General features: G+C 38.3%; 1 long non-coding RNA gene across 1 annotated transcript in view; it reads right to left on the bottom strand.

Moving 5' to 3' along the window:
• LOC127375629 (uncharacterized) overlaps window positions 1-18,241 on the bottom strand; it is a 55,096-nt gene that overhangs the window by 25,918 nt on the left and 10,937 nt on the right. The window lies entirely within an intron of this gene.

The raw sequence follows: 18,241 nt of genomic DNA, 5'->3' as shown, positions 1-18,241 counted from the left end.
TGCATTCATGTTGTCATATGTAATAATGCATATAGAATAGATATAAGCTTTTTATGAATTTTACCAATTGTGCCACCTGGTAGTGGAAAAGTGTTCATAAATAAGGTACTATAAGCTAATTTCCAACATATTTATCTTCCTGCTGTCTTTTTGTTTTTGTGCTTAGAATAAAAAGTACACAGCATTGAAAGGCACAAGATGGAGCTGATGTTTTCTTGGGGGGACAGAGATAGTGAAGGGAGAGCTCATGATTGAAGGAGGTCAAGGAAAGATGGCTTGTGTGTTTTCTTTTGGGGAGGTAAGGTTGTCCTCATTTATTCAGCAACTGCCTTAGGAGCAGTGTCAATCAAAAGCCTATTCCCTAGCTCAAAATATGAAGGGCATTTTTAGGTGTGTGAATATACCTTTATCATTACACCAGGGACACACAGGAGATGAAAGCACTTCGTAGCATGGCCTGGCTGTTCACATCAGAATTTCTCCAAGCTGGTCAACAAGCAATTCTACTCCTCTGCTCTGAAATCATGAATTTAAAACTGAAAAGCTTTTTCCGTGTTCCTGGATAAGCGGGGCGTCACTTTTCTGCAGCAATCTTATCTTTGTGTCTCCTTGTCTCATGCTCTCCGTTTAGACACAACTGATAAATATGTGAAATGAGTTTGTAATTCAAAGAGTAATCACAAACATTGGTAATACTATTTATTATAAATATGGTGGAGAATTGAGGCAGAAAACTCAAAAGGGTTGGCAAACATGGGATGCATATTTCATCATTCATCAGAAACGGATCATTTATACCATATGTATTATATTGTTTATATTTTTAGAGATCATCAGTGTGTTGTGATACTGAAATTATTGCTTCAGATCTGTCTCGACAGCCCAATTGGTTAACACGCGAACTGAAAGGAAGCGGGTGGTGCTTCAGTTCCTTTTTTTTGGCTGGTGTTCTTTGACTGAAATAACAGCTGTGTCGTTGTATCTGGAAATAGAGATGCTGCAGATGAAGAGTGCTCAAAAGATATTGGTTGCCATCCTCACCGTCCTTGAAGATGGTAAATGTGCAAGACATGGCTGTTGCATTGTTGCATGATCATGACCTCTATACTGTCCTTCTATGTCATGAACATTCATATACAAAGCATATGAGGTAAACTTTGACGCAATTGGTTATTGATCATGTAAAACTGTGAAAGTATGAGAAACACTCGATTTTATTTTAAATTGTTTGATCTTTAATGTGCTAAAGGGACTGCAGTTTCAGCCAACATTCAGTTCTGTGCTCTTTATTTGATTTATTTATGGAGCATTCCTCAAATATAATTTATAGCAACATAATCCATTGATTTTTTAAGGCAAAGTTGTATCTCACTTAAGCAAGAATTCTATGTTTATTCAACAAGAACATCTGTGTTTGTTGGAGGTAGAAATGCATGGTATTGAAGCAAGAATTTCGTTGTTAGTCTCACAGGAGTATCATAATTAGACGAAGAAGATCCAAGTTGGCATAACTCTTGCCTAAACTTGAAGTCAACAAGAACAGCTAAAAGTTGAGAAAACTTGACAATCTCTTGCATCATGTTGCCTTGCTATTTGGCTTTTTCTCAACATTTTCTTTTTTACACACGGACGAGGTTGAATAAACGCTCAATTGGCATTAAAGTAGGGCTGCTCAACTAATCAAAATATCATCAAAATTGCCATATGGCCAAGTGCAGTATCCAATCCATATCACAGAAAGTGCATTGTTTTTGCTAAAGGTAAAATGTGTTACAAAACAGCATTAGAATAAAGTAGTGCTGCAGAGATGCCCTGGCATACAAATCTTGTTCTCCAGATGTAAGAAAACATGTGGCACAGATCCCAACAAATGTCACATCATCATGATCATCAAAATAATCCCAGTATGATTTTTTTTACCATACCGTGCAGCCTGAATCAGAAGGCTTTTGGACCATAAAAGGGAGGTTGTAGGTTTGTTTGAATACTCATAATGACAATAATCACCTACACTGTATGTTGTACGTCAGATTTTTAAAGATGTAATGGTTAATCATCAAGATTTGTCTTCAAACAAGCAAATCTATGACCTTTAGGCATTTCTTAGTTTGCAAGAGGCGAAGCAGAGCTTCATCATTAACAGATGCACATTATGGATTTGCTTACCCTGTCACAGCAATAATTGCACATCAGGCATTAGTAGAATTGGATTTTCTGACGAAATGTTGACGTCAAGAGCTGAACATAGACAGCATATTAATTCTCAAATCTGACTACTTCTCCCTTAAAGGAGAAAAACCAGCCTACTATGTTCCAAAGGATGGTGTCTTGCATTTAGAGCAATAATCATTTTTATGCAATGAAACTTGATTTCATCTAAAAGTACAAGGTCTTGGAAATCTTTGTTGGTGCAAGTATCTATAGAGTAAAAATATTTTGCTTGGCAGATGCTCTTTGTAACGCGTACTGTAGAATGGTGATGACATTTAACAAACTCTGCACTGCACGTCAGCCTACCTTTCTGCGACTGGAAGCCCCCCAAATTCCTCTGCGTTAAATTTACACAACCTGAGGTCACTGTCACTGCCCATGAACATGTATTCAGAAACAAACACATCCAGGGGAATCTGAGCTGTCTCTTGGCTCCTAAATCCTGAGGCAAAGACACGTCGGTTATCCCAAAAGTCTAGACTGAAATTCAGAAGGTGAACGTGACTTTGCTGTCTGGACTTTTATTTATTTATATTTATTTATTTACAAACACACACACACACACACACACACACACACCGGATAAATATATATGGAACAATTGGCTTGTATTAACAGGAATCTTCTGAACCCATTTCTCTTTTCAAAAGTGCTGCATAATTTTGTTTTTTCTTTGCCCATTGTTATATTACCAGCTTTGTTCAAGACTGACAGTTTCATTATTTAAAAAAATAAGCTTAGTGTTGCTATACTGCAGACATCTTGTGCTTTGAAAACTGACCCAAAAAAAATCCTTTTTCTTCTCATTATTTTGTGCACATGTGCTTATCTAATCCGAGTTGCATCTTAGAGAATACACTGATGAATAACCCTCCTGTGGGAATCAGAAGTGAGAGAAGATATCAGAGAAAATGGGGGCTTCTGCCTAATGTGGAACAGCTCTTACTTATTAATTGGTCTCCCATTTTTACATTGATATTTCCATTTCAAAGGGTTCCCAGCAGGTTGTGATTCCTGACAGATAAGCTGTGAGATCACCTGGGTTACAGCTGGGCAGCCATTAAATTCAACCACTGCCATCACTACTTCACATCTTGGCTGTTCCAGTTTGGCTTCAAATAAAGAAATGGGTCTTTTCAGTAGCACCATTTACCTTCAAAGAGGCCTACAGTATAATTATATCAACAACAGCATCCTGTTATTTTTGTCATGTTAGTTTCTTCCTCTTTCATTGCAGAGTCTCAAGATATAGAAAAGTGCAGTGCATAGACCTGTAAAGAAGTAAATAAAAGTAACCTTGCACAGCAGCTGGACTCGTGAGATCACAAAAGCATGCGCAAATACGTCCTTTCCAGGCTTCAGGAAATGCACTTGTCCAGTCCAGGCACCTTCTTGAAAGTGCCTGCCTTTTTCCAAACACTTTCCAAAGAGGACTTCCCAGATGGTTCTGTGTCACAAACCATCAGGTGCAGTCAGATAAACATAATATCCATTTTCATAATTTACTATTCATAAAGCCACAATGCTTTCTGACATATTGAAATTCATGCAGTGATGTAAAAAAATATAGTTTGAGTGCAAATCCCTGTTGGTATCTGGGTATGTGTGTGCACAGCAAAGCAAGCAGGAAGTATTATCTTTCTGGCAGATGGCAACGTGTCAATGTTTGGACGAATCGACTCTCAGGTGATTGTATAGTCTTTTTAAGTTTGAGAGAACACTCACATTTCTTAAGGAGGAATCCCCAAAAGCAGCCCTGACTTACTGTCAAAAAGTATGATCTGGTGATATTCAATATTTTTCTCATTGCCAACAAATCCCATGAAAAGACTGAAACCAGCAATGAATGTATCCTACTAACAATTATTGTCAGTGTATCCAAAGGCTCATATATACTGTATCTTCCTCTGTGCAGCTCCATTGTTGTCCAAAAACTACTGTTGCACTGGGTGACATGTTCCTCAATTACCATAAGCACACACGCACACACACACGCACACAAACACACACACACACACACACACACACACACTGCATTAGGCATCAAATATTTATAGGTTTAAGCTGTCAGTAGTCCTTTTTTCCTGCCATTTCAGTGCCAAAAAAATGCGAGCATAATTTCTTAATGGATCACATTTCTGCCAGGTCCTGAAAATCACACCTCACACATTTAGTCCACTAATGAAAAATTCCAGATTCAGTCAAAAAAACAAAACTGTTAAAAAATGTTTTACCATGGCGTATTTTGTCTGACTGATTTAATAAAACAAGACTATTGATTTACCTCCAGCATGCAAACCACAGGCTTTGAGGGAAGGGGTTGGAGCGTGTATGTATCCAAATGCAGGCATGAGCAGATATAGATAGAACCAAAATTTGTGATGCTGATCAACCTGTGGCCCTGAGCAAACAGCCTTTCAGGTGGTGAGAGGCAGATGTGTCAGTCGGTATTGGCTGAACTCAACCCTGATGTCTGTGCTAATCAGGATCCAGGCTTTATTTCTGCTGTGCACCCCACAGTGCATTTATTCCCACAGCTGAAGCACCAACTCTTCTCTTCTGCAGAGCACCGATCCCCCAGAGTTACTTAACATCGTGGTTTGGTCATATGAGCTGAAGGTTCAGGAGTGAACTTTTCAGAGGAGTTGGTGGTCAGTCAGATAGATGGGAAATCCCAAATGCAGATGACTTGTGTAAAGGAAGAAGAAGAAAAATGAATGAATGAATATCCTGACAGCTGTCATCCTCTGTCATCAGCGGCTTTGGCAACCTAGAATCTTCGTTCACTCTAGGTGCCATCTGCATTTTAAAGACACAATGAAATAAGTTCTGTTTCTCTGTTGCTGCTTTGATTGGTCAGTTATGACTATGTCAAATAATCATTTGTGTTTTCTATGAAAATTTTTTTTTTCTTTCTGTAAAACATGAAAATGTTGAACTCGGTGGCGTACACACAAATGTATCAAATTAAATGTGATAAGTTGACTGTTTGCTCATGTGTCACAGTAGCTAGCAAAGCAACATGATGGGTCAGGGGATCTCAGTCGGCATAAAATTTGTGTGGTAGGGCTCTAGTTTCCTCCGGATCCATGAATGAGGGCAGTGTTGGTGGAGGCCAACAGTCCTCTGTAAGTCTGTATATATACAGTATATATGCAAGTCATGTCTGCATTTGAACAAGCCTATCAAATCTGAAGGATCTGATTCAAACCCCTAACCTCCACACACAGTTTACACTAAAAAAAATCACATTACGAAGCATAGATTCTCTAACTGCTATTTCTCCATCACTGCCAAATCTAAAATTGATGTTGAGGGATATGCTCTAAAGTATTAGATTTTTATCTTTAGTCCTAATGTTGCCTTTTAATGCTGTTTTTGTACATGGATTTGGATGTCCACGTACATTGGACCAGCACATGTTGTTTTTTTTGGATATGTATTTTATGTATTGGTGAACTGAAGATAATCTGTCATGGAAAATAATGTATTATATTGTATTTCTATACATGGGCTCGTTTCACAAAAGCAATTTGCGTTCTCTGCTTACAGGCAAATGGAAAATGGCACAGGGTCACAATTCATTGCCATACTGTGCTCAAAATGCTTGTTGCTTACAAATTGATAAATCTTCAAGTCCTACAAACCTCTTGCATTCTCATGCATAGATCAGTGTATGACAATTTTCTTTATTTATGGTACATGTCAAAACAAGTGAGAGTAAATGATTTTATGTAAATTATTTCAAAGCTGAATGTTGCAAATTTGGTGTACTGTAATGGTCCCTTGTTATGTTGGCCTGTAGTAGTCACACACTCACACTCACACCAGGGTAAACAATACAGCACAGATGTCATATGAAGAAAAAGGGCTCAAATGAATACAATTAATTAAATTTTATAATTATAATGATACTGAATAATTTGATAGCTTTGAATCCAAATAGGAGGATTTTTAGCTTTTGCACCAGCAATACAGTGAGCAAAACACTGAAACACCCCTAAAAACACTGAAAGGTAATACAAAAAGATAATAATCCGAAATAACCCTCAAGTCCACATTGAGATTGTAGTTTCTTCCTTCCTGTGTGTGAACTCTTGCCGCCTGACACTTAAAACGTTTGAAACTCTACCAGCTCAGAGGACTTGTGCTGACACTATCCAGGGCTTTTTGAGTCAATCCCAAGTCAGTTAGAAAACTCAGAACTCATGAAGTGACCCCGGGGGTAAAGCAGTCACAATGATTAGCATCCTGTCTGCACTGTCACTGGAGACAAACACCCTGCTGTGTGTACAGTACTTCAGAGAAAAAAATGTCTGACAGGCCCTTCTACCACCCTGAGGAAATTTGCTTTCAGACTTCCTTATTGTTCCTGCAAGATAGGACTGTGTCTTTTAACAAATAAGTGATTGTAAAAACTTTCAAATTGCTTTTCCAAACCAATCAACATCCTTTGCTTGGCAGAAAATTAATCTCAAAAGACCAAAAATGCAGCAATAGGGGCTGAATAAGACCAAATCATCACTACTTATTCTGTTCAAATTTATCAAATAAAGCACAAAAGCAGAGAGTTTGCTTTGTACTTGCTGGCAAGGTTAAAACTAACATAGCTTTATAGCAAGGTTTATAGCTAGGGTTGTAATGGTATACAGAAATCATGCATTAGGATATGTTTCTTTTCATCGGGTTGATGACGCTGTTTTGAGTTAGCATTTCCATTCATATACCCTACAACGGTTGAGCAATGCCAACACACCATGTGCTGCTGCATGCACCAGACAGCAACAGTTTAAAATGAACAGAAACTGCAGTTCCTCTAATGGCCACTTGAGGCTGACTGCAGAATTGAGCAATCTCCATAAAAAAAAGCCTCCATAAAAAGCAAATCAAAAAATAAAGAAATAAACATTTCTACTACCTTTTATATTATATTAAAACTCATCCAACATAGTCATGGCCAGAGCCACCACACTTTGAGCTTCACAACGGCTAATCAGAAACCAATGGGTGACGTCACCGAGACTATGTCTGTTTTTAATTATTGCTATTCTCCACTTATCCACCAGATAACTGTCCCTGCTTTCCCTTACCGTCCCACCCAACTACACACCTCACTTCCCTCATCTGCTCTGTAGTTAGCTGGACTTATACGCCCACCTCCTCACCTACATCTAATTCCCTCATCAGCACCATTTATACAGACCTTTTTCATCTGTTCTTTACCAGATTGTTAAGTTCAGTTATCATGTGCTTGATGTCTTTTTAAAAAAATGTTTTGGGGGCTTTATTGCCTTTATTTGATAGTGACAGGAAGAGAGAGTGGGGATTACACACAGATTGTCTCTTGCCAGTTGCCTGCCAGTTCCTGTTACCTTCGGGTATAGCAGGAGCGGATGTGGCTCAGAGGTAGAGCGGGTTGTCCACTAATTAGAAGGCTGGTGGTTCAATGCCTGTAGACTGGAAAGGCGCTACGGTCCATTTACCATTTACTCTGCTTGCACATTAGTTGTGACAAGTTTCTGTTAGCACAGGTGACTGGTGAAGAAATGTACAAATATTAGATGATCCAGATTAAAGGATGTAAAAGTGAAACATGAAATACTCTCAATTAAGCGGAACATAAATATATTCACGTAGCTTGTTTTTCAGTTACATACCAATGTGACCTGATGGGACAGTGTATAAATAGGACGCTACTTTTAAGGACATTTTGTGTGTCATTTCTACACATTTTATGAGTTTTGGATGTGCAAGAAGGGATGAAGTCAGGTGACTATTACATGAGCTTCCTCATCAAGGTAACAAGAATATAAAATATAAAAATAAATATAAATAATAGTGTGGTTGTTGTTGCTGTTTGGTTAGGTTGAGGCACCAAAACTACTTGGATAGGTTTAGGAAAAGATCATGTTATGGGTTAAAATAACTCAATACTGACTTTTGGTTTCATATGGGACATGAACAGTGATCCCCTGGGTGAAAGTTTTGTATTGGTTTGACCCATACCTTCATCCCAACCCTTCCATATGGGTTTTGTCTCTCTTTATACTAGCTCACCTTACTTTTTTCTCCCACAGACATATGCACATAAAATTACATGCAATCTCTGCACAATATCAGTGCAGGCTAGATGGTGTGAAATGATATGGGTAAAGCAAAAAAGACATTGTGATAACATGTAAAATGACTTTATCAGTGTGTTATTACCCCATTTGGATATGAGGCTGCTCAGTTTTTCTGACACTTTTCTCTCAGCCTTTTTCAGAGTGAGCTCCTCATCTGTGACAGCAGTAGGACGTGTGGCAATGTGGCAGATGATTTCTGTGACAGTCTTCAGATTTCAAACATTTTAATAAATGAGTAAGTCTGCAGTCCAGCTCTTAATCATCTAAATGTGATGTGCAGATCACAATAATGTTTCAAATCAGACACAAAATGGAATTGATTGAATTTGGTCCAAATATATGGTGAAACCACATCTGCTTAATATAAAAGAAGGTTTAAGAGTCAACTTTATTAAGCCATAGCCTGAAGGGAAATAACTGAAACAACTACAGATATTAATACGTTTTTAAATCAATATGTAGCTTCCTACAGGAAACATCTCTTCTTATGACTGTTGTTGACAAATAAGCATACTGCAAAACCAATTCAGCAATCAAATGTGTGCTAATTAAGTGAGGGAAAAAACAGCTTTCAATTTAGTCTTAACACACCTCCGGGTATCCGGTGTTAGCTGTGATCCATACATGATGTGAGGTAAAGCTGGCTGAGATGTGTCAGTGCTAGAGGCCTCTTTAAAGCAACAGGCGTACAGTCACTATGAGCAAGGATCCTTTATCCTAGAAGTCTTTCCATATAATGAAAAGATGATGCAGCTTTGTGTCTCTCCCCTGCCTCTCAGACCCACCACATCTCAGGTGGGAGGGAGAAATCAGTGTCAACCGCAGAGGGGTCTAACATTGAAGTAGCATGTTGTTCAATGGTTATGGCCCCACTACTACCTGATACCTTCAGGTGTGAGCAGACACATTTGTCTTTATTGACGCAAATTTAATTGCTAGGTTGTTTTTGCAGTCTGTGTTAAAAAAAGAGTCCCATCAAGACACTGGCTGTTGTGAGCTTCCATCAGACCCCACTGACTAATTTAAAAACAAGTTTAAAAAGTAGCTTCACTTTCCTCCAGATCTTCTGTTTACCTCTTAAATTTGTATACACAAAGTGGAGTCTTTCAGCTTAATAATTAGTACAAAATGTTCACTCAATTTGAAATATTTTCAACTTGAGCATATGGCCTTGAAAAGATTGATTACTCTGTCAGTTATTTCTGTTGACTGTTGATTAGTTTAGTCTATAAAATACTGAAATGTCCATCTAAGGTGATATATTCAAACCAAAGATACTAAATTTACTGAAATCAAAAACTAATCAAAGAAAATAATCATATTATTATAATATTAATTATATTTAAGAAGCTAAAACCAGTTTATTTATGGCAGTTTTAAAAACTTAGGCAATTAATGGATTATCAAATTTGTTCCTTCAGCTCATAAGTCATTTATGTGACGGCCTCAGGGTTGGCCTGATTTTGTTCTTCCTTTTTGGCTGTTTTTTGCCCTTTGTTCCATGAATTTGAGGGGTGGAACTGAGACCTTGTCAAAGATGCAACACACGTGAGCAGGCTGGACTCTGGAGGCTATGAATAGAAAATGAATATTTGCATGATCCCTTCGCTCTCTTCCCCTGGCCTGCCAACGGATATTGTCATTTGTCTGTCTTTTGTGCTTCACGCTTGTACACAGACTTCTCACCACTGGCACAGACATTGCATACACACTGACCTGCTGACAGACACGCCTTTTGTATTGTTTACCTAATTAAAACATTCAGCAATTTTTACAGACTTTGTGTGGTTTTCCATCTCTAAGTTGTGACATCTGTAACCTTTACTTGAGGGTAGATGAGTGCTGTGCTGTATCTGAAACCCTGACTTGAATTTGTCCAAAATGGTCTTAGGGGAAACTGTGAGAGGACAACTTTAAGTCCTGCCTGGCTGATATTCAGTGCAGCTGGGTCTAAAAGGTTTTTGTGATTCAAGGGTAGATCTTCTTATAATTGCAGTCCAGCATACTGGATTTAAAATAAAACAAAGACCATGAAGTTAAAGTGCCGACTCACTGCTTTAACTTGAAGGTGTTTGATGATTAGAATGATAATGATTACGTGATGTTACATCAGCATATTGGTACTGGGACTATAAGCCTGGCTGTAAAGTGAGAAAGCTTCTCAGACCACCATTATGTGTCTTAGACTCAAGACAAAACATGACTATATACATTTCCTAAAAGCAGCTGAGAATATTTTGTTTTCTCTCTTTTTTTTTTAGGCCTTTATCTGAGTTATAATTATTAGAGCCAGTCAGTAATTGGTCTTAACCTTTTATTTGTTCCAAAAGAGCAAATAACAAAGAACTGTGGCTACTTTTTGAGACCGGCTTATTATCTGTGGCTGAGGATTTATGGCAGAGGTAAAATAATCAGTGATGTAAACTGATAATAATTGAAGGAGATCTTGTTCATGCCTGGATTACGCTCTGGGTTTATAAAACCCTTTCAAATCGCAGTTCGGAAAAAAAATTGCAAAACTGAAAACAAGTTCCTTACATTTTGAAAAAACAAGGACAGTGAAAGAAGGAGCTGTAATGTAGGAGTAGTTTTTGCCACTTTTCAAATAGTCCCAGCTGTACGGACCAACCCTACTTTCTGTAAGTTCTGCGCATATAAAACACTGCTATTCTCATGTTGTGTTTACACCGTGGAATAAAGAAGCCAAAGCTGTACCAGTCGGCACTGCATGTGTGTCATCTGCGGACTTCTTTCTTGTTACCATGACAACTTTCATAAGCGCTTGAATTGGAGTAAAAACAAGGTTTCAGTGTCTAAAGCAGCAGCTTGCACAACACACACATGCATCTTATGATGGGAAGAGGTTTTAATCTGGCCTGATTAGATAAATGAGCAACTAGAGGGCTTAAGTTTAATTTGTCATTTTCAGACACTAAACCTCTGATAAAAACACATTTTCTAATTTAAATTTCACATCCGATGTCTAATCCTCACTTTTAAAATGTATAGTTGCATTTTCTTTGGAAAAAAAAAAAATAAATAATAATAATGATAATATTTAATTCCATTCTCTTGTTTACCTAATGTACTGTAAAAATAAATAGATGGAAGCAAACAAGGCAAGCACATTAAAACAGAGATAATGGTGAAATTTTACTGATAAGATATGGCTTATTGGACAATTTTCTTTCCACCACAACAAACACTATATTGCACGTATGGCACCATAAACCACAGGATCAGATATAGTCATATTATTCAAAGAAATTGCTTATTCTGTTCACTGATTTCATCACTGGCTTTAGGCTTTGACTGAGGTTCCCCCTCGCAGCCACCAAGTGTTTTCTTGTTTTGTATACGTTTTCCCCTTAATGTACAGCTGTCTGATGTAAAGGTCATTTATATACAGGCAGCACTGTCTAATTCTTATGGTCTAAATATGGTTTCAGAGTATTCCCTGTTCAGTCTTTTGGGGAAAATCTACTGCAAAAGAACTGACTTTTTTGGTCTGAAATTTGTTCAAACTGCAACATAATATATCTAGAAAATCAGCCTTCAAAGGTTGATTAGTCACAGCATATGGCCACAAAGACAGCTTCAAAAAGCGAGGCAATGTATTCATTTGGCACAAAGGTAATTCAAAGTGCTTTATATAAGGCATAAAAGATAATTTATTAAATGCGAAATACAGCTAAAACATTTAAAACACAAAATTCTAACAACCCCCCCAAAAAAAAATAAGGATGAAAAGCTAAAAAGTAGTTCAACAGAAGCTTGATGACAGCACACAGAAATCAACAGTGCTGACAACCATAGCGACTACAGAGGGATTCAAGATCCAGTTCAGAGGGACCTAGTCCATGAAACCTGTATAAAGCCAACTGGCTGACGTACAGCCCTTCTAGCTGGCTGGCTGGATTGCCCTGTCTGCTGTCATCAGTACTGCACTGCAATGGCTGACTCTTCACTGACTGAAGGTTTTGGAGACGACAGCAAAAGTCTAAAACGTCTTATACCGCAGCTGTCTTGGGTGCAAAATGTGGCTCAGTTTAATCAAACAGCTGGAAGGCAGCAGCATGTCTCTTTCTCCTTTCCAGCCTCATTTGGACATAAAAAGAAAGAGACAATCAAACCTGATATTTAAAGCAACAATGACATACATACCCACATTTATAAGGACGTGGCAGTAAAGGGTAAGTAGTAATGGCAAGCAGGTGTGCAAAAATCACAAATACTATTAAAAGCAACTCCCAGAGAAGTAATGCTCACTGCAGGAGACGGGACAAGAGCCGTAGTCTTTTTGTGCCTAACAACACTCTTCCCTAAAGGCCAGGGTTTTCCTGGAAAAGGAAACATATTGCCCGATTACGTCTGTTCTGTACGGCCAGACTCTTAGTCAGGGTGAAAATGTGGGCGTCACATAAAGGAGCAAGAAACAATAAAGCCAGAGAGGCAGAGTATGCGAAGCGGGCTTCATGTGCACTCAAACGCATAGTTAAACTTAGTATATCTCCGGCCTTATTCATTTAAATATGGGGGTAACGCAGTCTTTCCTGGTAGGCATTCATCGTGTGGTACTTTGTGTGTGTTTGTACATATGAAAAAGGACATCTGAATGAAAAAAAGAACTTGATTCAGGAAACTCTGGCTAAACACTGTCAAGTGGCCATGATTATCAGTTGCAGCCACCCCAATGCTGACATTAAAAAAGGTGTGGAGTGAGGGGGACACTGTTCATCCATCTGAAAAGCACTTTTGTTTTCTTAATTCACTTTGAAGCATACTGACGCCTTAAGTGAACAGAGAGGCCTTCAATTGCATATCCTCATAAAATAAAAAAGCTGATGGTTGACACAGTAGTAATACCTGCAGGTTGTGCAATGGCTGCTGTTGGTTGGGGCTAGATTGTTCGTCCCAAAAAGAATACAGAGAGGAAAGTTCTATGGAAAAGGTCTTGATACTCAATTCAAGGACCAATTTTGGTAAGGGATGAGTGAAACCATTATATTCATACAAACACAATAAAAAGGTTTAAACAGCTTTGCTTGATTGTTACTTCTCCAAAGTGCAGTTTTTATTTTTATTTAGTTGTCCAACAAGTCACATTCTTGCAAAACTGTTTTCTACCAGGTGGCATAGAAACTGATTAGCGCTGTTATTAGCAGAACATTACCAACTCTGGATCTGTGAGTGTGGAGGTTTTTTGTGCTTGTGTGGGTTTCAATCAAACATTCAAACAATCAGTCAAACATAACAACCAGGTGTAGTGGAGACTATATTTTTCTGCAAAAGTGATTGTGTGTGCCTGTCAGCCTGTCCCATGTGTTTCCCTTCAGCTGGATTTGCTCCAGCACCCGTGACCTTCAAAAGGAATTCAAGTCATCTCTGATCTGATGATCTGTCACTATCTAGTGGTGCCACTTGCCCTTCTGGTGCCTCTGTGTTTGATGATAACTTGACACTTGTTACTGACAATCACTTGGTAGGGGGCAGAGCATTAACACAGGATCATCTTTTAGAAAAGAAAGAAGCTATAAAATGGAACAAAGGATATTTATATATTTAACATGTAAAGCAAAGAGGAAGAGTAGTACAAGTATAACAAAGGCAACAGAGCATAAAATAATGCATTTAAAGGACCATGAATAAATATGCAGGTTTAAAGATGACATTAAAGGAGGTAGAGAAAATGAATCAACGAATTCTGTAAATGAAGAAGAAGCCAAGCGTGAAGTTGGAGCTCAGCCAAGCCTAAATCTGGGTACTCTTTTCTTCTCTTGCACTCTGAAGAGCTGAGTTCTGTTTTATCATTCACCCAGGAGAACAAATAAACGTGCAGGCATCCACTTTGCCTAAAATCCATGGAGAAAGTTTGAAAATTCACCCTTTTCTCTGACCTGCAGGTACAGCATCACTTCATTACTTCAAACATCATAAGAATTCATCATGCTTTCAACAAACACATGCTATAAATCAAATACGACAGCTGTAGATTGACCGGACTTTGTACTTGACTTGCCTCTTTTGGGTGAAGGTTTTATTTGAGAGGCTTTTACCCTTTACAGTTCAGAGAACACGCCTAATAATTTCTTTTGTCGTGCTCCCTGTGAGTCACTGTGATGCCGGAATTAGTTTTCAAAACTCTTTTCAGGTGTGAAAGAACACAAAGCTAATAGAGGCAGTACAGGGACCTCCATCTGCACTTGAGCCTTTAGAGTGTAGTACAGTTTTCTTCAAGATGTCAACATCAGAAAAGTAATTAAGAGGAGAACTGAGTGGACTAAAACCCTGTTACATAATTTGTGGCTGGTGATGTTCTTCAGTGTTTCAGAAGTTATAAACCATGACGCTGACAAAATTCAATCCAAGTCTCATGGTTTTCGAAACTAAAATAAATGACTTTTTATATTGAGTCATTGAGTCATGAGTTTTGAGTGGCTTCTGATGCTGCTCCCTGAGGTGTTTTATCATTTTTGAATCATTATAAAGCAAATGATACTGAACATCTATTACCAGATGCAGCTGAAACAGCTGTGGTCAAAAGAAACAATAGGAAAAAATAAAACCAACATTTGACACTGCAGGGTGTCTTACTGAAACTGCTCTGATGAAATTATATGTATTGCAAAGTTAGTTAAGTGCCACAGAAGGTTTTTATTTACTCAACAAAGTTAAAGATGTATCTAATAAGATGTTTCACAGTTTTAAATTATTATTTACAGAGAGTACAATGCAAATGTTTACTGCACTTACTGTGAGGAACACAGAGAAATAATGGTGCATTTATTTTGGAATTACCAGCATACAACAGTACTGTGAAGTAAATTTTCATGGGTTATTGCCAATCATGCCCACAATGCTCATTACAAGAGAAAAGATTTTGTTTGATCTCATTGATCACAGCAGGAATTCTTCAATTAAACCTATTTTGAATAAATTCTGTTTTCGCAAATAATAGTTTCCAAGTAGAACTTTCCTGTAACTGTTTTCAATCTTAAGTTTCATTTAATTTAACTGAATACATTTTTAAAAGATTTTAAACTTAGTATCTGCACGCACTATTTGCATATAAAACTGACTTGAATCTTGGCTACTTATTACATATAGTTATTAGACACTTATTGTTTTCTTTTATAAAATTTAGAGATGTCCCGAGCTTATTTTAAGGATCGTTGTTGAGGGCCAATCGGGCCATATTTTCATAGATAAAATAAGCAAAGTTCTCTTTGAGCTCTGAGAACTGTGTTTGGCATCTGTGATCATGTATTATTTGATTGACTGAACGAGTTATGAAAATAATTGATGAATTGATTATGAAAATACCTGCAGCCATACTTGCTAGAGAATAAATGGTATAAATTAAACCTAAAAATAAACGCTGGCTGAAAGAAACAGGCCTTCACATAATTTGGTTAAATACTGTGTCTGTCCACCGACTACCAAAAATAGTAGTAAGTAAAAACAAGGAGTTGAACATAAAAACCTAATAACAATTAAACTTTTAACTCTACAGTAGCACAAAATAAAATAATTAAATGTGGACTATTAAACATCAGGTCTCTGTCTTCCAAAGCTGTTCTAGTGAATGAATTAATATCAGATTATGATATTGATTTACTTTGTCTTACTGAGACCTGCCATGAAGAATATGTTAGCTTAAATGAAATTAAAACAAAGGAGGCAAGCAACGTGGTATAATCAGCAAACCCACCAATTAAAGCCAAAGGCGTGGAAATTTGAAAGGAAATGGCATTCTACCAAGCTGGTAGAATCTTGTTCAATCGGGCAAGACAGTCTGAAAACAGAAAAAAAGGTGAGTGCTGAACCATCCCTTAGTTATGCTGCTATAGGTCTAGACTGCTGGGGGATTTCCCATGATGCACTGAGTCTCTCTCTCTCTCTCTCTCTCTCTCTCTCTCTCTCTCTCTCTCTCTCTCTCTCTCTGCACACATTCATGTCCCATTAATGCATGTTACTAACTTTACTTCTGCCTCAGAGTTTTTGTGCTTTCTCGTCTTGCAGGTTTTCATGGATTCTGGTGGAGCCTGCTGCCATGGTCCTGCTTGACCTCCACTGCTAATATTGCTATTATTATCATTCATTCATCATGCCCCATTGTTGTGGCTGCTATTATTGTCGGTGTCAGTCATTTCTACTAATATAGTTGTTGCAATTGTTGTTGCTGTGCACCTTTATCTCTGTCTGTCCTTCTCTCTTTACCACCTATCCATCCCCTCTACCCCTCTAGTCCCCCAAACCCCCCATCTCTCTAACCCCAACTGATCAAGGCAGAGAGCCACCCACCTAGATCCGGGGTCTGTCCGAGGTATCTGCCTCTTAAAAGGAAGTGCTTGCTCATGGTGGGAACTGTTGACTGAAAAATTTAACTATACATGTTTTTCTAAAAAAATCCCTTGTCTCCTCTAAAACACTCACATACAGGAAACGTTACCTTGGAAGTCAAACCTTCCTCCTCGACAAGATCAACTGCACTTCTATCTCTTCTAGGATTCTTTCCATCTATCACAGGAAAAAGGTAGAGTTTCTTTTAGGATCTTTTTCAGTCCCATGGTGATGCTGTTTGTAGAGCGGGTGTGCTCCTGGCATGCCGCTGGCAAGCTGAGAAGTTAACACCAAGTCACCGTTCCCATCGTCACCATGTGTCTATTAATGCACTCCGCTCTACTTGAGTTCATCAGAATTTGTTCACATTTCAGCTAACAAAATCTGCTCGACTTCAGCTGAGTTGGCTCCATGAATACAGCACTGATGTACCGTCAACCCAGCAGCAGTGATGATTGTGCTTGTGCCAAGGTAATCTCTCATCTCTCTGCCACTTCAAAGCTGCAGTGCAGGTCAGAATTTCAAGCCGTGAACCTTGGTGCTCAGGCATGGCTTCTAATGCATGATGAAATAAAAAGATAGAAATGACCCATAGAAAAGGAAAAGTAGCAACTGCTCTGAGAGAGCCTGAAGCCATGTGGGTTGAATGAAGGGTAAAGTCCATTGACCCTAACATGAACCATCTATCAGCCACTCTCCTCTACAGCAGGTGGAGCTCAAAAGATGGACTCAAGAGAAGGTTGAGAAAACTGTAATAGCCACGGCCTAATTCCCAACTAAATTAATGAGTTTGTGAGGTTCTCCTTTATAGCAAGTTTTTGCGGCATTTCGCTTGAGTTGACAGGGCTGTAGAGAGACAGAATAGGCCGTATAGAGAGTGGGTGACATGCAACGAAGAAGCTGGACTTGAACCTGTGCCACTGCAGTAAGGACTCAGCCTTAAAACATGGTATTTGCTCTACCCGGGGTACCCCTCACTAACCTTAACCAAAAAACAAAACAATCGGTCCACCACTTTGGTCCAGACTGAAATGTCTCAATAACTATAGGATGGATTGAGATCCAATTTGGTCAAATATTTTATGGATCAAATTATTAATAGAGAAAAAAGTAATTTGATTAAATTCTAATCAGAATAAAATCATTACAAGTAATATATTTAAAAGCAGAACATTCGTCAGTTCCAGCTTCTCATATGTGAGGATTTGCTGCTTTTCTCTGTTTTATATCATTGCAAATTTATTTAGGTTTTGCACTGTTGGTCCAATTTGAAGCAACAGAAGGTTTTTGTTTTTGTTTTCTAGCACACAGTAATGACGGCAACTCAGACCAGTGGCATAGTCAGCATCTTAAACCCCTAAACCATCAGGATGCTCTATTAATGGCCAAAACTGAAAGTTGCCGAACTGCTTTACAATCTACTTTTAAAATTGTATTTTTACCTACTTTCTTCTGTTCTTTTTATAAGTAGTCCCAGTTTTTATACTGGATGGGTTGGGTGGATGGAGACAGATTTACTTAAACAATCTCTTGGTGAGACTGCAATTCAGTGAGCTCTATCT

This window comes from Dicentrarchus labrax, unplaced genomic scaffold (assembly GCF_905237075.1).
Source record: "Dicentrarchus labrax unplaced genomic scaffold, dlabrax2021, whole genome shotgun sequence".
Classification (NCBI taxonomy): domain Eukaryota; kingdom Metazoa; phylum Chordata; class Actinopteri; family Moronidae; genus Dicentrarchus; species Dicentrarchus labrax.
Note: the sequence above shows the minus strand (reverse complement) of the source record. Positions and strands in the feature narration are given on the sequence as shown.